The sequence below is a fragment of the Lissotriton vulgaris genome, chromosome 3_1, assembly GCF_964263255.1.
Source record: "Lissotriton vulgaris chromosome 3_1, aLisVul1.2, whole genome shotgun sequence".
NCBI lineage: Eukaryota > Metazoa > Chordata > Amphibia > Caudata > Salamandridae > Lissotriton > Lissotriton vulgaris.
The window spans coordinates 419087365-419108992 of NC_141689.1; the positions used below are offsets into that span (position 1 = coordinate 419087365).

General features: G+C 42.5%; 1 protein-coding gene across 1 annotated transcript in view; it reads left to right on the forward strand.

The window, feature by feature from the left end:
- LOC147726529 (granzyme A-like) overlaps nucleotides 1-21628 on the forward strand; it is a 102272-nt gene that overhangs the window by 48005 nt on the left and 32639 nt on the right. The window lies entirely within an intron of this gene.

The window sequence follows — 21628 nt, forward strand, 5'->3', positions numbered from 1 at the left end:
CGAACACCCCTTTTTAAATCAAAAAATGACGAGATTTGACCATTAGCACAAACCGCTGCACGTGGGTTAGAATAAAGAAGAGAGATTAAGGACGTAAAAACAGGACCAAAACCAAACCATTGGAGGGTATGAAACAAATAAGTCCACTCAACCCTATCAAACGCTTTTTCAGCGTCCAAAGCAATGGCCGCAAGAGGGTGAGATAAAGGGCGGGATTTAGAGAGAATGTCAAATAAGAGTCTGGTGTTGTCGGTGATAAATCGACCTTTGACGAAGCCGGACTGTTCTTCACCCAATAAGTCTGGGAGGAGGAGGTCGAGTCGAGCTGCTAGGGATTTTGCAAAAATTTTGTAATCAATATTGACCAGAGAGATCGGCCTATAATTTTTGCAGTATTGAGGATCCTTCCCCTCCTTGGGTATGAGGCAGATATGAGCGTCTGAAAAGGAGCCGGAGGAAGAACCCAAGGAAAGGAAGGTGCCAAGAAGGGAGTGGAGTCTGGGTATAAGAAGCTTTGAAAAGTGGAGAAAGAATTCTACCGTGAAGCCGTCAGGCCCAGGGGCTTTGTCTTTCTGGAGGGTTTGGAGTGCTTTGAGTAATTCTTGTTGGGATATATCGTGTTCTAATTGAGAAAGGTCAAGTGGAAAATGTGATGGCTTTTGTATGGTGGAGAAAAATGTGTCTAGTGAGTGAGAAGATGGTTGAGTTTCAGAAGAATATAAAGTCTTATAGAAAGTAGAGAATGTAGTGAGAATGTCTGCGTCTGTGTGTTTAAGGTTCAAATCAGTATCGTAGATAGATTCAATGTTCAATTTGTTGTGTTTCACTTTCAAATAATTAGCCAAGATCTTGCCAGCCTTATTTTTGCCCCCATAAAACTTGGCACTAGATTTCAATAAATATAGCGATGCATCATCTGTAGATTTTTTGTTAAATTTCATCTTAGCACTCACAAGAGCAGTTAGAGTTTGCTGTGAGCGGGAGGTAAAATAAGAATGCTCCAATTTCTTAATATCTAGAAGGATGGTTTTAGTAGCTTCTCGAGCAGCTCTACGTTTTTTAGCAACAAAACCAATGATAAAGTCCCTTGCTGCCGCTTTAAAAGCATCCCAAATAGTATGTTTAGGGACAGGGGAGTTATCGTTTAGGGCAAAGAATTCATGGGAGAAAGAAATGAAGGCGGCAGTAAATTTGGGGTCTAGGAGAAGAGAGTTGTTAAAACGCCAACGTTTAGGGCCTGAGGGCTTGGGTAAGAGATCCAATTGAACTAGTGTAGGGGCATGATCAGAAAGTAAAATTGGACCTATTTCTGCATAAGAGAGAGTTTGGGCGATATTGTGGGTGACAAAAATGTAATCGATTCGAGATTGGGAGTGGTGACATGGGGAGTAGAAAGTAAATTCTTGGAGACTTGGATTACAAAGACGCCAAGCATCAGTGAGTTTATGTTGGGAAATGGTTTGGGAGAAGGACTTGTGAGGCTTGTTAGGAATGAAATGTGCTTTGGAGTTCCTGTCCAAAAAAGGATCTAAGGGCTGATTGCAGTCTCCCGCTAAGATGAAATTATCATCAATGAACCTGGTGACGTGATGGGAGAATGAATGCCAGAAAGTGGGATCACCAGTAGTAGGGGCATAAACATTTAGAAGAGAAATTGGAACATTCTTAATAGAAAGTTTAACATAAGTCCAACGGCCCTCAGTATCTGACTCTTGAGCAATCATAGAGGGGGAAAGAGCTTTGTGACATAGAATAGCAACTCCATTGCGTTTACCATCCCCTGGGGAAAAATAAACATCACCCACCCAGCTTCTTTTCAACTTAGTAGATTCTTCAGCAGATAAATGAGTTTCTTGCAAAAAAGCAATGTCCACATTTAGACGCGAAAGATGAGACAAGATTCTCTGTCGTTTGATAGGTGAATTAATGCCCTTAACATTCCAAGTGATTATTTTAAGAGACATATCATAGCAAAGAAGAGGAAAAAAAGAAAAGCAGAAGAAGGTAAGAAAATGCGAGTAAGACCCAGAGGAGTAAGAAAGGCAAGAAGAGTGAGAAGGTCAATGAGCGTCAATACATGGTAGTAATGAGCGAGAGAATGAAAGAGGGGGAAAAGACGTGAGGAAGATGAAGATGGAAGCGAGTTGTGTAGAGGAGAGGGTAAGGTAGTCCAAGAAGTAGTCAGAGTGATAGATATGAGATAGCAGTAGAAGAGTATTCGAAAACTAAAAAGAAGAGACACCTGTGAAGCAAAGAGAATCGGGGGACATAAAAGTAAGTAAGATGCCAGGAGGAAAGTGAACATCTGGGAGGAAAAGGAAAACATACTTACAAAGGGTAGAGATGGGGAGGGTTGATCACCAGGGGGAGGGTACGCAAGGAGAAGAATGAGGGGGGGGGCGCCAGGCAAAGGAGCAAGCGTCCGATGCAAGCGAACCAACAGGTCAAGGGAATGACGCCAAACATGTTGTAAAACCTGCAAAGAGAAGGAAAGTAAGACAATAATAAATGAGACGGATGAGAGAGGGTGACAACAAGACAATATCAAATAGCAAAAAGATACGGAAAAAGGCGGCAGCGAACAATATCAATTAACAAACAAGGAGAGAAGAAAAACGAAGGGGAATAAGGGGGAGAACAGGGGAACATGAGAACAGGAGCCGCCTGAAAACATAACAAGAATGAGCAAAACTACATTCAACCATGCACGGCAAGCATGCAAAATTACTGAAATTTCAAAGCTTTAACACGCAGAAATCATGGTGGAAAAGCCGATGAAGAGCTAGAGAAGTCCATATCAGAGGCTTGAGTTGCATTCAAAAAGCTTCGTAGGCGAACAGGATCTTCATACGTCGTGGTTTTGTTGTTGTAGGTCACTCGGAATAGGCATGGATGGAAAAGACCGTATCTAGCTCCAATAGCACGGAGTTCTGGTCGCATGTCCAAGAAGGCCTTGCGTCGAGTAGCTGTAGCTCTTGCATAATCTTGTGCAAAGAAAAGGTTGGAGCCTGACCATTGCAATCGAGGTGAAGCACGGGCCACTGAAATAACTTTGAGAAGGTCAGTATATTCTAGGAAGTACATGATGACACCTCTTGGCCGTGAAGAGGGAGAGGAAGTTGAAGGGGGGCGACCCAGCCGATGTGCACGCTGAATGTTAAGCGTGGTGTCCTCAGGTAGGCGTAGGAGCTTGGGCAGAAATGATTTAAAGAAGGCAATGGGATCAGATCCCTCGCAATTCTCCGCAAGGCCGTAAAGACGAAGGTTGTTGCGCCTGTTACGATTTTCCAATTCTTCGACTTGCTTTTGAAGAGAAGAGATTTGAGATTGCATATGTGTTACTTTAGAGGATGACTCCTGAAGAGCTGTCAGGGAATGTTCTACTGTAGTCACTCTGGCATCCATTTGAGACCAATTGTCAGTAAGAACCTGCAATTTAGAGTTAGTTTCTTCCATGAAGGGTCTGAGGGCGCGTATTTCTTCCAATAGCAGTTCCATGGAGACAGCCGAAGTGGACCCCGTTGGCGATGGAGGATCTTTTTTAGGACGTTTCGACGTGACCTTCCCTGGAGACTGGATGGGCTTCTCCGAGTTAGAGTGCGACGTTTGAGTGATTGTTCCTTGAGAGGCCTCAAGGTGCGCCAGTGCGGAGAAGACTTTGGAATTTTTAATGAAGATGCGACGTGGAGGTTTGGAAGTGCGAGATAATGCCCTTTTTTCCATAAAGATGTAGAATAAGTATGACCACTACTAGTCCAGAGGCAGTGAACAGTATGCGTCTGAGCTTTCAAGTGAAATACTGCGCAAGGTGCAGATATGCCATGAAGTAAGGAAAATTGATGAAACAACAATCAAGTCTCTACTTGGAGGAGGTAGGACATAAATGACGAGAGCAGAGAGCCATCGTGGGGACGAAGTACAGAGCAGTGGCACCTTGTGGAGCAAAAAAAGTCCGTCAATAAAAGACCACAGGAATATAAGGGAAGCAAATGAAGGAGAATGCACAAAAAACTGTGTTCAGCCCTGCTTCAAGTTGTAAATAGCGCCAGATGTGCAACCAAGGGAGAAAACAGCGCAGTTGATGATTAATGGAGTCAGTCTGAATACTCTTACAGGGTAGCTGAGGAGATGAAAGAGCAATTACTCAAAATGGCCGCCAGAGCAATAAGGAGGATAAAGGAAACTTGCCAAAATTCATGTGGAGGCAGCTCGCAGCATACATAAGCAGCGGTGAGAAAAAGGAGCCAAAAATCATCTCACCAAGAGTAATTGGCGGTGCGCAGGGCTTCTTAGTGGCTGTGCATCGTCGTGAGGCAGAAGCGCCGCAGTCCGCGCTGAAAACACATAAAATGGCGGACGCGACTTTCAGTCAGCCGCGTCCGCGATGTAAACATGGATTACGGCCATACCGCCGTCTAAAAAGGACCGCCGGCAGGAGCCTCGATGTCTCTGCAGTCTCCGGTGGCAGGAAAGGAGTGCTGCAGGGATAGGCGCGTCCGTAGAAACGGCGAAATCCCTCGACGACCGGGAGCGCCTACATTCGCGCTGCCGTCTTCGCCGGGCGCCAAGCCACGCCCCCCGCATTTTTATTTTTTAAAGGGCCGCTATGGTGGAGGGGTAACAGTCGGAGCGGGTAGGGCCAAAATTCTGGAAAAGCATTGAATGAGGAGGAGAACAAAACAGGGGCATGGGGAGAAGCACAGATAGCGAAAGGAACATACAGCATCAGGAGACAAATACATGAGAAAGCCAGAAACACATGAAAGTGAAAGCAATCCAAGGAGTGGGGGAGAACTGCACAAGAGGGAAACTCTGAGCATGAGAGCTGACATTTGGGGGGAGCCACTGGGTGGAGAGAAGGAGGGAGATGGAATACATATGCACTCTCCTGAAGTGCTTTACCAATGCACAGCTGAGGTGGATAGCCGCTGGCTCGCAGACAGGTACCGTGCAGACACGGCAACCACACATCTGTCCCACTCGCTGGAGTAAATAGTCAGACTTTTTCACCCAGCTACTAGGCCTAAAACACCCTGGCCACTACTACTAGCGGTGGCATACAAATGCTACCGCAGTTGCCTCTAAATCACCAGAGGTGTCATGCCCAATGCGCCGTAAATACCGTTGGAGGGCCTGCAGTGCCCACGTCGCAATAAATCGGGGAGTGGCTGGAGGGGGTCTCCAGACGCTGGTAGACCCATACCGGGATAGAACGCTCATACCGTTCACTGACAATCACAGTAACAGCCAGATGGGGGACATGGCGACAGAACCGAGCACCCATTTCACCATACAGTATCTACATGTCATGGGCCGTAGACGACATCTCATATGCTGGTTCGGAACATCCCTCAGGACCCATGCAGGATTCAGCCTAGACCCCCTCTGTCGTAAATGGGAACTAGACCTGGGACGACAGTTAGAAGACAAAGAATGGACATAGATACTAAAGAGCTTGGGTCGCGTACCTAGAAGCATGAGGTTTAGGCAAATCCAGCTATACATTGTCCACAGGGCCTACCTCACGCCTGCCGTTATCGCTACTTTAACCACACAGATGTCACGTGCCCGAGATGTACTGAACCAGCAGCTGAGCCCATACACATGCTATGGAGCTTCCCCCGAATAAGTGTATTCTGGCTCACAGTAGGTAGGCCGTTACACATATGAACTGGCCGCGAACTGCCTTTTGAATGGACAGTATATCTACTACACCACTTTAAGAGGACCCCTGCCACTAAGGTAATATCTAGGTTCCTAGATTAAGGATTAGTATTTGCTAAGCAGCTTCTAACTAATCGGTGGAAAGCAGAGGACCCACCACACGCGCGTGTATGGCGTCAATCGCTACTAGCATGGGCCAAAGCAGAAATCATCGCCATCAGACGCGAAGAAACATTAGGGCTGCGTAAGGAACCCATAGCAGCTTTTTGGGACATTCTTGTATGTGCTGCAGCGAGTTGAAGAGAAGGGACCTGAAGACCTAACCACTTGTGTGGAGGGGGAAAAGGCAACGTGACCAGTGCATTCCAATAGGGGATGCACTGCTGTATTCCACAACCACATATAGACCACTTTAGTGTCCGCACAGGAATGGGCACCACAGACAGGAGATGGGAGGTGCTGGATCTACTAGGAAATGCGATGTAGGCATGTGTGGGGACAAAGGGGAAAAGATCACATGGGCAGGTCACTGTTAATGCTTTTGTTATTTATTACCTCATCTGTTCAAAAGCCCAAGATGGAAGAACTGAAAGGACTTTTATGTAATGCCATGGCTGTCCCATTCACACTCCATTGTATTTTGCTGTATCTCTGCACAATATGTGGTGATGGTTGCAAGACAGAGGTTATTATTGCCTTCTCAAAGATGTGAATGTTAGATACATACACTCTACAAGTTACAAACTGTGTATTATAAACCACATTTTGTATTATAATGATAGCTAATGACTATGCATGCACTACAACCTAGGCTTTTACTGTAGAAAAAAGTTCTACATGCATTTGTTATCTTTCACAAAAAATGGAAAAATCAATAAAACAGATTTGAACAAAAAAATTAAGTGCTTTAACAAAAAGAAAAAGAAAATCTCCTAAATGTGAGCAGTGAGAAGATTGGAATCCAGTCAATCATAGAGATGTTAGAGGCTATGCTGCAGGGAGGGACAAATACAAGATGGACAATCTAGGCAAGGGAAAGTCATCCTATAAGAAGCAAGCACATAAGAGTGACAAAAAAAGCCATCCAATGGTAAGTATTGGACGAGTTTGGAAGCCCCTGTAAGTTCTTAGCAAGGCCACAACAGGTCGTTTGCAACCAGATGGTTTGCACTGTTTTGTAGGCTCGATCTAAAAAGGTTATTCTTAAAGTACCCAAATTTCATTTATCCTCACAAAGTTGAACCATTTTTTCCAGCAGAATTTCTCAAGGTGTGTAATATGTTCCCTCTAGACAACAGGCTGGCAGCTGCAGTCCTTGTTTTAGGAAAATGCGTGTTTGGCTAGGAAGGCTCGGTAAGATTAGCCTCAAGAGACCCGACTGGGTAGAATGCACTATAGAACTCTGGTGGTCAGCCCAACTTTGGGGGATATTTACAACAGACGTGGCGGAGCGTGTCGTTAGCCTCCTTGGCGTAACAACACGCTCAGCCAATTTAAAAACGCAGTGCTGAACCATATTTACAAGAATATGGTGCAGCCCTGTGTTTCCTTCTGCACTGACGCTACACTTAGCAGTGTACAGTCAAGAAATAGGGGATTGATTCAGTTAAGGACAAAGAGGCTGGAATCAGTTAAACCAGGCAAAGAACATATACCTCTTGGACCATGAATGCTACAATCTATTTACAACCTCAGAATATCTTTTATCTGCAGGTACATTTTGATTAATTAAGTACTTTTGATACATTTTGATTATCGGTGAAACATATTAGAGCCATCATATCTACGTCAATTTGATAACACCAATGGGTGGGTCTCTATTCACAAAACGAACGTCTCGTAATGACCTGGGCACGATGAGCTGTATAAATGGCAGACGCCGCACTAAGTGGACACTGATAAATCAAGACAATTTATATACTAAAATAAACAGTGCATGCGAGGAGGAGCTGTCGGCATGTTCATCTTTTGACTCATCCCCTGTGAACACTTTGACCGGGTTTGCGGGGTTAGTTTCAAAAATTGGCCTCATGTTAACAGCTCCATCAAAGGGTCAAAACGGAAAAATTTCTAAATGGTTTGACCATAACTGCTCAAAGGCAAGTAGAGATCTGAAGAATGCCCTAAAAATTAAACCTAGAGACTCTGATCTGATAAAAAATCTTCGCCTGATCTATAAAAGGCATTAGCTGAACGGAAAAAGGAAATCAAGGCTAACACCATAGAATCCCTCCTTGATCCCTCAGTGCTGGGGAACAGCGGCAGGTTCTGGCAAATTATCAACAAACCTTTGTTTGATAACCCCAATGATGTAGCCCTTGGTACTAATATTCCAGAGGGGGAGTGGGTGACTCACTTCAGTACAATTTTTAAGAGTAACGAGCACCGGGCAGAAAATGCTTTTTTAACCCCATCTGCAAACCCATTGTGCTTTTCAGTTAATGAGGTTGTAAGGGGTATCCAGGGCCTGACTAGCAATAAGGCCCCGGGCCCGGATGGTTTACCTCCGGACCTTTTTAAGTCTAATATTCCCTTTTGGGCTCCCATTCTCACGGCGGTAGTGAATGCAGCAGTGATTACAGGGTGCCCAAAAGCATGGGGGCTATCGACCATAGTCCCTGTTTTTAAAAAGGGTGATCGCAGCAGCCCATTATGTTACAGGCCGATATCTTTAATTAATTCAGTAGCTAAAGTGGTAGGAGGGGTAATTTTAAATAGGCTATCCACATGGGCTAAAGATAACAATATTCTATCATCTATACAGTATGGATTCAGACCCGGCCACTCGACTATTACACAGTGTCTGAACTTATACCTGATCTTAAGTAAATACACCCTGGCTAGACAAGGAACTGTTTACATGGCATTTATGGACTTGTCGTCCGCTTTTGATTGTGTGGACAGAGGCACATTATGGGCTACCTTGTTGAAAATGGGCGTAGAGAGGAATCTTGTCAACTTCTTAGCCGATCTGCATTCGGATACAAGAGCTAATGTCCGATACACCCAAGATCTTAAAGTAACAGATGAATTTAGAATAAATCGGGGAGTACGACAAGGATGCATTTTGGCCCCATTCCTCTTTAATTTGTATATTAATGAATTGGAGGAATTTCTCTTAAATACTGAAGCAGACTACCCCTTTGTTGAGCGCGAAGGGGTTCCAGTGCTGCTTTATGCAGACGATGCTGTCCTTATATCCAGAACAGCAATCGGTCTTAAGAAATTATTAAATTCCTTTTTTAAATTTATGGAGTCCCGTGGCCTAAGCATTAACAATTCCAAGTCCTAAGTCATGAAAATAGGTAAGGTACACGGAAAATTAACTCCTTCAGTATAAATGGGGAGAAAATCCCTACTACTAACACCTTTTCATACCTTGGGGTCCTCTAAGATCATAAACTATCCTGGGGCCCCGCAGTTTCCAAAAAGAAGGGCGAAGCAACACGGGTAAATGCGGCCATACTTGGCTTTGCAAAAAAAATCGGGAACTGCCCAATGGCCGCTTTGCTCAAATTATATCAGGCAAAAAGTGTCGCTGTCGCCTGTTATGGAAGCGAGCTCTGGGGCTACTGCAAGACAAAGGACCTAGAGGTTACAGAAAATATTGTTTTGAAAAAGATACTGAGGCTGCCAAGGGGTATCGGGAACTTCTCTGTACACGAAGAGTTGGGGGTTCCCCACTTAAGTGATAGAATAGCAGTAAACCCGGTTCTGTGTTGGCTGAATTGTTGGCTCAACACCGATATTCCGCTCACCCACGCTATTTTGAAAGAAGCCTTAACACAAGATGGGAGGTTTAAAGTTCCGTGGTTGAAGTATATAAAGGACTGTTTGACGGCAATCGGCCGACCCGATCTGTTTTTTGCTCCGAACTTGATTACAAAACCTGATGTTATCTTGGTAAAAAATGCCATATTATTATTAAGATGTTCAGACCGAGAAGAGGTTGAGATACAGAAGGTCAGTGTCAGGAAACACCTACTACTTAAAACCTGCCCACGTATGGAACCTTATCTATCATGGCCTATGACTGGCCATGAACGCTTTCTTCTGACAAGGTTCCGTTTTGACCTATTTCATCTCCTACTGGCAGTCCCAAGTGGGGCTCAACGGGGTGAAGTGTTGCCAGCTTGTGGCTGCGACGGGAAGTCTCCTCAAGACTTGGCACACTTTCTTTTTATTTGTCCTTATTACACTATTACACGGAAACTATATCTTAAACCGTGTCTCAAAAAATTGCATTTTGCACAAATCAAACCTGCACTTTACTACCTCCAATTACTGAACTGTGACTGCACTTTATTTGTCTGTAACTTTTTTTAAAAAGCCATCTCCTTCAGGAAAAGTATGGATGGTTAATTATGCTGTGAATGTTTTAGGTACTTTTAATCAATATAGTAATTTATGTTTTTATTACTCACTGAATATTGGTTATACTTATATTGCCCGTTGCTCTCTTTTTTCTACCTTGTACTGTATGTTGTGTCTCTTATATGTTACATGAAATGAACTATCTGGATTGTTTTTTAACTGTTTACTTATGTGATGTACTTTTATGATTGTAAAACTTACAATCGAATAAAGATTTTGAACTGAACTGATAACACCAAAAATCACAGTGTGATTTTATCAGGAATGATTTTTTTACTAGTTTTCACTTTTGTTTTCTTTTTCACAACGACGGAAATATTGTACATTCTTGACAATAGACTTTTCGACAAACAATTTCCAAATGGGTCTATATACAGTGACAAGGAAACAAAACATGTATTACATAAAATTCATTTGTCTTAATCTAATTCACTTAGTTAGTCCTACTGTATTTCCATAGTGTTGGGTCGCTTTAGTTTATACGACCTCTATACAAAAGAATTCATAGGTCTAAGGTGGGGAGGTCACGGAGAACCTGTCAAAATCAAAAACCTGTAAACTGTCTCAATCCAGCTTAAGTGAGAGTCGTTTTGGTGTATGAAAAATTGCAAACAGGGAAGCCCTTGGCCTCAGTGTGGGGGGTGCCCAACGCTTTGGACCTTCGTGTAGAGGATTTTCAGAAGATCTTCGTCAGGGCTGGGAAATTCTGTGTATGACTCTGTGGTGGGCCAAAGGGACAAATTAGTCTAACAGTGTTGAGGAATACTCATTACAACACAGTTAAATCACATGTTTGTGAACGAATTATAGGGGTTACCAATACTTTGTAAGTATCATCAAGTATCTTGGACGAATTTCCTGGTGCTAGGCTCTGGTTGCTTGGTACTCCTCTTCTGTTTTGTTATAAAAAATTCTAAAAACATGGGGCCTCATTTATGAGGCTGTGCGTCACTTTTACGCCGCTGGTGCGTCTCTTTTTGTGACGCACCAGTGGCGTAAAAAATGCGCCTTGTTGCGCCATATTTAAAAAGTGGCGCATGTAGGTAGATGCGTCACTTTGTAAACCCATGCGCCACATTATACCTGCGCCAGGTATAATGTATGCAAGGGGGACGTATTGACGCAAGAAAGGGTCATGGAAGTGACGCAGTGAATTCTATGAGATTTCAATGTGCCACTTCTAGGACTCAACTGTGTCAAAATCTTACGCCTTCCTCACAGCAGGCGTAAGACTGACGCAGGCCCTTTCACATGGGGCTTGCCCCATGTGAAAGGACACATTGCTGGAGTTGCGTCAATTTTGTGACACACTCCAGCAATGCATCACTTTTGCGCCTACAGATACGTCAGAAATACTGACGTATCTGTAACTCCTTGCAACATGATGCGTCATACTGTAAATATGACGCATCATTAGTGTCGCAAGGAGGGCGCAATGAAAAGTAACACATCGCTGTTTTCACGCAGCCATATGTCACTTTTCATAAATGAGGCCCATGAAGGGGAGAGACAGAAGTGGCAGAAATTTGACGAGTTGAAGAGCGTTGATCAATTATCCATAGAGCTGTAGTTCTACACCTTGGTGTTTGGCTCATACAGGGAGAACCTTTAGGGGTGTGCCTATGGTTTTTTAGGGGGTTGTATTGACAATACCAACATTACTTGCAAGACTGTGACTGTGTACTTTATCATTGCTTTTTCGTGTCCCCCGTTTGAAGTTTGCTGCCCATTGTGTGGGTTAGTTCATACCGGGTGCACAGTTGTAACCATAGTCCATTATGCATGCTAGTTACGATCAAGCATGCAGTTGCTCCGTTTTAAGCAGTGAGTTAGGTTGGGTTTCCATTAATCTCTTTGTCCGCCTCTGCATTTCTGGTGCGTCTGGTTGACCAACTGCGTTGTCAGTTGAGCGGCCAGTTTCGTGTTCAAAACCTAGACGTATGCGTCCTGTGACGTCATCGCGTCTTTTCGAGGGGGCATGCCAAATGTCTAGTTTTTGCTGTCTGACTCTCGGATGCTTATCTTGGTGTGATGTCTGGCTACGTGATTCGTTGCTGTGGCAACACAGACGCCAGGTCACTATGTTACGGGTTGTGCCTATCTTAGTAGGATGTTTAGCTTCGAATTTTATAATTGGGGCAACAGAGACGCCGCGGTGGGGTTAAAAGAAGAGGCGTCTACACCTTGAGGAAACTGAAATTGAATTTGAAAACATCTTCGCTTTAAAACAATTGTCATATTCATCTCAGAACTAGATGATTTGACTTACATATCTCTGGAAGTGCTTAGGCTTGTTAACAGCAATGCCTAATTTCCGTCATTTCGTTCAACCATTTGTCAGTTGTCCCCAGTTTCAATATTAATTTTGTTTCAAATCGGGCCAGCAGTCTGTCTACATCTTTATCCTTGACATGTTTCACGATTGTCCACTGAATGTCTTCCGGACCATGGTCCTTCTGGAGGTAATGTTTGACCATTGGTGCATTCTGCACTTTGCATTTTATTCGAGATTTAGGCTGCGTGATCCGTTTCTTTACTTGTTGATTTGTGTTGCCAACATATGCTAATTTACAGGGGCACATGGTGCAATATATAACGTTTGTCGTGTTGCAGTTGGTAAACTCATTGTGGCGAATGTTTTTGTTCCCATAATTAAAAAGACTTCCTTCTACAGTACTGGAACACAAGTTGCAGTTCCCACATTTGTGGTGCCCTATTTCTGGTGGAAGGGCCAGCATTGTCTAAAGCGTGGCCCGGTGTCTTTTTATTTGTGTGTTTGCCCGTACCAGGTGGTATTTTTCTTTAAAGTGAAGACTGGTAATTCTTTAATGATTTCCACCGCTCTTACTGTGTTCCAATTCTTTTTTTATGATTTTCTTTATCTCATTTGTCATCATTGAGAATGTTGTCATGCAAACCAGAGGTGTTTGGTTAATTTTCTTGGGTAATTTCCAGTTTTTCGATCAATATTTTTGCATGTTCAAAGTAGTCTTCTTTCTTCGAACAGTTTCGCCTAATTCTCAAGAATTGGCTGAAGTGCAGATTTTCTTTCAGATTGCATTGGTCAAAACTGGAAAAATTTAAAAGTGTGTTTCTGTCTGATTCCTTTGTGTAGAGTGTAGTATAGATGATGCCTTCATCGTGTGGTTTTGTGAGGTCAAGAAAGTTGATTTTCTCATTACTTGCTTTCAAAGTAAACTGAATGTTAGGGTTACTCTGGTTTAGCCATTCTTTAAATTCTTCAAGTATTTCTAGTTGGCCCCTTCATAGCATCACAACATCATCTATGAACCTGCGCCACATTATTATGTGACCATCATATGGATTGTGGTTGTATACCCATTGACCTTCGTAGAGTGCCATAAAAATAACTGCAGTTTCTGGGGTGAATGGACACCCCATCGCTGTACCTTTGATTTGTACATATTGTTTGTCATTGAATTGAAAGAAATGATACTTCAAACAGATTGCTGCCATTTCCACCAAGTACTCAGTTGGAATATTTTGTGGTCTTGTCCGTTTTTCTAAAAAGTAATGAAGGGCTTCCAGGCCAGCTATTTGCGGGATATTGGTGTAAAGGCTTACAATATCTAAGGTGACCAGAAGTTCATTTTGTCCATCAAATGGGTGCCGTTCCAGGATATTAATTGCCTGTATGGTGTCTCGAAGGTAGTTCACGGTGGAGCTGACAAGTGGTTCTAGAAAGGTGTCAATGTATTTTGAAGATCTTTCCAGTAGTGAATTCACTCCTGAAATTATGGGTCTGCCAGTGGGATTTTTTTGATCTTTATGTATCTTAGGGAGGACGTACAGGAGTGGTGTCCGAGGATTCTTATTACGTAGATATTTTGCTTCTTTTTTGGACAACTACCCATTGTCTTCTCCCCTTTGGATTTGTTGCATCAATTTGTTTTTTACCATTTGTGAAAGGTCCTGTTCCAATCTTCAGTAATGGTCTTTATTATCAAGTTGTCTGCTGATTTCTGCTTCATACTGTACTCTGTCCATTAGAACAATTTCCCAGCCCTGGTTCGCGGGCTTCAAAATTATGTCCAGGTTGTTCGTAAGTTTTTCAAGTGCTGTTTTCTCTTTCCTGGTCAAGTTCCATTTCATATATTTATGTTTGTTGTCTAGGAGGTCTAGGTCTCTCATCACATGTTTTTCAAAGCAAAGTAAATCTATTGGTGTACTGCCTGTGGGAGGAAAGAACAGTGACTGGTCTTTGAGTCCTAAGTAAGTTCTTTCTGGAAAGTGTGGCCTTTCAGCAAAAAATGATTTGAGATGCATTTTGCGGAAGAGCTGGATCATTTCTACCTTCGTCTGACTCATGTCTCGCAGACTGACCGGGATGAAAGAAAGTCCCTTGGTTAAGACTTGAGTTTCTTCAGGCGTGAGCTCGTACTTTGTTAGGTTGTAAATCAGGCTTTGTACAGCTTTTACCACCTGTAGGTGTTCCTCTGTGTGGGTATGTCTCCCTGATACTGGTTGGGATTGGGGTTGGGGTTGAACCATTGTTGGGCACAGTTTCGTACCCCTGGGTTGGCCGTTGCCTCTATCTAAAAAAAGAGGTGGTCCCTGATAGCAATGTACTTGTTGTTTGCCCCTTGTGCTTGTTGTAGGTTCAGGGTCGCTTGGGCTGTCTGAGTATGAAGAGGCATCGGAAAAGGTTGTGAATTGTCTTTTGCTTTGTCCCTCGAAGGTTCTGAGTATCCTGGTGTTGGGCGGTTGTTTATTTTACTCCTCATCCAGGTAGGGATAGGTTCTTATCTTACTGAAGTTTGCTATGTCTTTTTGTAACTTTGCTCCTTTGAAATCCTCGGTATTCTTTTTAAATGTTGCGTTTTCTTTTTCCAATTTTGTTGATGCTGCCTTTGCGTTTTTGACCACGTCGTTCAACAATACAGCTTCTTCAAGCTCTTTAGATTGTTCCAATTCTTCTTGGCTCATGCGTTCAGCTGTTTAAACTGAAAGAAACATCCAGTCTCTGGAGCACTTTGTTCCAATGTGGCAAATGTCTCCCAGATATGATGGTTGATCCACAAAGATCACCGGAACATTTTTGACCTGGAGGCCAACGGGGATGGTGCCTGCTCTTAAGTGTTCCAGTAGTACTTCCTTATGTAAGGCAGTGCAGATTCATTTTTTCTTTAATCTTGTGATCTTTTCCATTTCCGACTGTTGTTGTGGATTAGATGATGTGTTTCCTGGGTTTAGGCTAGACAGCCTTTTCAACAGCTCCTCAAATTTTTCCTCCTAATACCTCGAAGTTTTTGGTTCTGACCCGTGTGTTTGTTTTAAGAAAGGGGTTGTGAGCGTATGGGTAAGTAGGTGTTTAGTGAGTTTTGGTTCTGGGGATTCGGGGTGGTGCTGTGGCTGAAAGCGGTAATTGTTTTCTAAATATACCTACAGTGGATGGGGGATCCACTGTGAGTGGGGCAATAGTCTCTGGAATTTTTCTTTTTTCAGAGATCCCTCGTAGGCATGGGGCCTACACGTGTATACAGTCAAGAAAAAGGGGATTGATTCAGTTAAGAACCAAGAGGCTTGAATCAGTGAAACAAGGCAAAGAACATATACCTCTTGGACCATGAATACTACAATCTATTTTTGACCTCCGATTAGCAGTGTATCGCCAATGCAGGCACCCTTGCACCATAGTGCAAGGGTATCTGCCTGCAGGGAAAGATTGTTCATGTACATGAAGGTCCAAGGAGTTTTGCTTTTTACATGTGTGCTGCACAAGGGAGCACACATAAAAAAGCAGAAACAAGGAGAAATAAAGCATTTCTCCTCATTTCGCCAAGTTAAGACCAGGTTTTCCCTGGTCCTAATTTTGCTGCTGCCTCCTATTTACACTGCCTTTGTAAATAGGGGGCAGTGTCAAAATCAATGGGTGTTGCGGTGGAACGGCCACTGCAACATCCACTGCCCACCCCTTTCACACTAAGCACAGCATGAAAGGGGGCCTTATTTACAAGGCAGCGTTAAGCCAAGTTAAGTGGCTTAGCTCTGTCTTGTAAATAAGGTGAAGCCCCTATCAGCACGGGAACATGGCAAAAAGTGACGTTCCCATTTTTGATAGGGGCTTGTAAATATGCCCGATTGTGAATGAGCATGTGTAAGTGTGAAAGAGCACTGATGATAGAGTGAGAATGATGGAGTAAGAGAGTGGAGAGGGAGGCAAAGAAGATTAAAGGAAAACAGAAGGAAGAAGCAGAGTTTGAGTGGAAAGCCGAACAAAGAAGCAGATTGAAAGAGAGGGAGAATATAGAATTAGTGGCCAACTACAGGTATTAAAGCAACTGATTTTCCTGTGTTCTGACATTGATGGGCAAACAGCCTGCTGCCTAGTAACTGATGTCCAGGTATCAAAAAACCCAGGAACTGATTGGTGGGTACTATGCCTTATATGAACCAGAAGCAGATGGCCAGCAATCCCGTGGCCCAGTAGCAAATGGTCAGGTGTCATAGGGTCATAAATTATGTGGCCCATTGACTGGAGGGCATGCATCTCATGGCTCACTGACTGATAGGAATGCATTATATTGCCTATTCCCAAATGACAAGACATTTTAAAACATGCACTGTTGGGCAGGCTTTATGTTGCCAATAACTGCTAAGGGTATTCCTTCAATTCTTATAGCTAATGATGAATCGGAAATTACATTCAAAGGAACCTTTTCTTTTTTCTATTGCCTTTACTTAGTCTGTTAGTACTGGTATCTGGCACACTTTTAAGCTAATGTGTATAGACGGATGTTAGAAATCTGATTGCCATAGTCTGATACAGGAATTTTGAGAGACCTATTTTGAGAGTATCCACATCTCCTATCAATATATATATATATATATATATATATATATATATATATATATATATATATATATATATATATATATATATATATATATATATATATATATATATATATTTTCTTGAATAGGGATTTCTGAAAATTCTATGTTGAATAACTTTGGCGTTGATGGACGGAATAGGCTGAAATTTTCAGGAATATGGCACATTTTGTTTCTGAGCGTCCCCTGAAAGTTTGGGGGGGGTTTCGTCAAGCGGGGGCCGAGAAAAAAGGGGGGTCCCAAAACGTGTTTTTAACATTGAGTTTTCCACAGGGCGGTTAGACTCACTTTTAGCTCGAACGGCTGAATGGATTTCTATGTCATTTGAGATGTCATCAGTGATGTCATCAGTGATGTCACTGACCATCTCATGAATGATGTAATATGTGACATGATCAGCAGTGGATTGCGGGTGCGCGATATATAGTTAGTGCAACTAACTATATATGCGAATTTCAATGGTTTTGTGTGATTAAAATAAGGTTTTGTAAATGCTAATTCCTAACTATATATGGTCTATAACCTATGGTTTTTTCAGTGAATTTTCAAGGTTTTTAAATGCTAATTCCTAACTATATATGGTCTATAACCTATGGTTTTTTCAGTGAATATATATATATATATATATATATATATATATATATATATATATATATATATATATATATATATATATATATATATATATATATATATATATATATATATATATATATATATATATATGAACTCCTGACGCGTTTCGGTGCAATACCTTAATCATAGGATTTCAGCCTCCACGAGCACCAGGTGTTTTATGCTAAAAGTCACGTATCATGCATTTGAAGGCTCAATATCCCATAATACACTGTTCATGGCAATACACTGTTCGATATTCCAAGTGGAGTTCTGGATATTGCAATGAAATTACTCACTCGTAACAGTCACGTAACTCTGCATATTTTAAAGTGCCAGTGAAGTCAACGTTCACACAATGCTGCCAATAGAGTTCACTGATGTGCTGCCAACAAGACGAATAAATGCTGCTTTGAGTCTGGCTGGGCAGTGGCAAATCTGTCTTTTGCATTAATTACCGGGATCTCCTTCCCCGTCCCCCACGGCCGCCCTGCAGGGTTGGGGGCCCTCGACGAAGGAACCTTTTTGAAATGTTTAAATTGGAGGGCATGACCCGCTTTCCTCGTGATGGAGAAAAGGATTTTCCAAACACTTCCAGGCTCGAGGAACGAAAGGGAGACAAGGGAGGTAACTGCCTCATCTTCGTAAGCTACAGACAAACCAGCAATGAATTTAATTACATTTTGGCATCATTGTGTGAACGTCAACTTCACTGGCACTTTAAAATATGCAGAGTTACGTGACTGTTATGAGTGAGTAACTTCATTGCAATATCCAAAACTCCACTTGGAATAACGAACATTGTATTGCCATGAACAGTGTATCATGGGACATTGAGCCTTCAAATACATGACACGTGACTTTTAGCATAAAACACCTGGTGCTCGTGGAGCCTAAAATCCTATGATTAAGGTATTGCACCTAAGCGCGTCAGGAGTTCATTGATGTGCTGCCAACTGTCGCGTTCTAATCTAGGACCCCGATCAATACTGTGACCTTATGCCCCTATACGGCTATAATCCCTTTGTACCCCTATATTGGCATAAACGATCAAGAGCAATATTCAGAAACTCGTCTCTGGCCTCACACTATTAGAGCCACATTTCAGAATCTCTTCCTCTGCAGCTTCCTCTGCAGCTCATTAGAGCAAATGACACAGCAGAAGCCACTATCTAAGATTCCTAGATTACACTCTGAGTTCTTCAACAAGATAAAACTCAGCAACCTGGGAAAGCCCGCTTGCTATGTTTTGATTAGTAATAGAACTCTAATGAGCACTGAGAGATGATCACTTCCTAGTGACATCTTTATTGACGTCTTATGTCCAAAAACTTAAGTCAAACCAGGCACCTTTCAGGTATAAATATTACCAATGTTGCCTTAAGCAAACCCTGATGTTACTACTGCCGCTACTGCTGTCTCAACGACATCGGTGATAGCGATGGTGTGGTGAACATAGGAGCAGAACAGCTGTCCCCTGCAGAGCCCAGCAGATACAAGCTGCCCACGGACACTGCCCCTCCTCCTCTTCCTCGACGTGCTGAGAGAGACGCTGTCTTTTCTCTTGCCGAGAAAATCCAGCTCCGGCGTTTCCAGCCTACTCTTGCGAGTAACTGGGATATCGAGTCCTGGAAGGAGATAAAAGACCTCCAACATTCTATTCCAGAGGTATGGTGTTGACTAAACCCTTAGAGAGAATTATTGAAGCAAACCTTGGCAAAACCAACTTAACTAAAACTGCTACTTACTTACTCACTTCCAAGTATTAGACTTAGGTCAGGTACACGGGGGTAGGCGTAGTTAGAAGCACCAGTTGAGTATGTTAGCCTAATGTATATATGAATATATATATGTTTTATTCATTTTAAACCATTGTATGGCTAAGAAACCATATCAATGCTTTTACAGTATTATTTCGCAATACTCATTTTACTGTACGCACTTTTTATAATAACTAGTCTTGCAATTGTGGCAATTCATTTCTCTTGCACGAGAAGAAAGACTGTTCAATAAATAATACCTTTTTATTGAAAACGCCTTCTCTCTATTCTCTGCACTTTGGTGAAAGTAATCTGCACAAAACTGACTGAGTAAAATAACTGTCTAGTGTTTCACACGACTCTAGAGATTGACTCTTATTCTAAGGAGCAAAGTTGTCATGTTTATGCGGTTGTTGGAAAACTGAATCCCTTCTTGTCTGTACCAGGGAAGCTGATCACTTCCTATTCAGTCAAGAAAGTTTCCAGTGACCTCTGAGCTAGTTGGTAACAACCCAATTAAGTTTAGCATAGTCAGTGGAGACCTGGAAGATCCGCACTTCTACGTCCATACTACTGTTTATGTTATCCCAATGCGCAGGGCCTATTGGGAAAATAGGAACTACACTACACAACAAGACGAATAAATGCTGCTTTGAGTCTGGATGATATATATATATATATATATATATATATATATATATATATATATATATATATATATATATATATATATATATGTATATATATATATGTATGTATATATATATATATATATATATATTAATATATATGTATTACCTACTGGCGATAGCCAGTAGGTATATATAGTTAGGATTTTTTTCCTATGGGACTTTTGAAAATTCTATGTCTAATAACTTTGGCGTTTGTGGACGGAATCGGCTGAAATTTTCAGGAAAATGGCACATTTTGTTTCTGAGCAGCCCTTGAAAATTTGGGGGGTTTCGTCAAGGGGGGGCCGAGAAAAAAGGGGGGTCCCAAAACGCGTTTTTCCCATGCTAGTTTCCATAGGGCGTTTGGCCTCACTTTTAGCTCGAACGGCTGAATGGATTTGCACGAAACTTGGCAAAATTGTAGGGACTGGTAGCCCGATGTGCCTTTGCTGGGTCTCAATATATGTACTCCAGTGGATTTTGAGAAATTAACGTTTAAAAAAATTTATATATCTGTGACAGCGTCCCAGATAGCGCTCCAGATCGCGTACTTTTCGCGTAACGGAGATTTGCGAAGCGAAGCTGATTGGCTCTCCGGTGTCTGTCAACATTCTAAACAGTCCGGAGCGGCCGCCATCTTGTCTCTCGGTAGGATCGAGAGACAAGAGGAGGAGAAAAACGAAGGGGGGAATTTAATGAAAGGGGACAATGTAGACCCCTCTTGACCCCCTAGGAATGATGTTGGGGTTATTAAAGGGTCCCGTGGGGAAAATAAAAAAAATTGATTTTTCACGGTAGAAGCGCTTCCCGGGCCGCAAACTGGTAGCGAAACGGGAATTCGCCATTTTTTGTTTCGTTTTAATTAAATTACAGGGTATAAGGGGGGACGGGAGACGTATCCTGACCCCTTTTTTTTAGGGTTTTTCCCATTCATTTTTCCATAGGGCGTTTGGCCTCACTTTTAGCTCGAATGGCTGAATGGATTTACACGAAACTTGGCAAAATTGTAGGGACTGTTAGCCCGATGGGCCTTTGCTGGGTCTCAATATATGTGCTCCAGTGGATTTTGAGAAATTAATGTTTTAAAAAATTTATATATCTGTGACAGCGTCCCAGATAGCGCTCCAGATCGCGTACTTTTCGCGTAACGGAGCTTTTCGAAGCGAAGCTGATTGGCTCTCCGGTGTCTGTTAACATTCTAAACAGTCCGGAGCGGCCGCCATTTTGTCTCTCGGTAGGATCGAGAGACAAGAGGAGGAGAAAAACGAAGGGGAAATTTAATGAAAGGGGGCAAGGTAGACCCCTCTTGACCCCCTAGGAATGATGTTGGGGTTATTAAAGGGTCCCGTGGGGAAAATAAAAAAAAATTGATTTTTCACGGTAGAAGCGCTTTCCGGGCCGCGAACTGGGCCGCAAACTGGTAGCGAAACGGGAATTCGCCATTTTGTGTTTCGTTTTAATTAAATTACAGGGTATAAGGGGGGACGGGAGACGTATCCTGACCCCTTATGTTTTTTGAGGGTGGCTGAGGAGGCTCATATATGTTGATACATGTCTTCCAGCGGCTGTGCGTGAGCGTTTTATTTTTTTTGCTGCGTGACGTCTGTTAACGTTCGATTCGATGGAAATCAGGAAGTGTTGACCGCCATTTTGTCACTGCGAGTAAATATTTTGTTAAAAATAATTGTT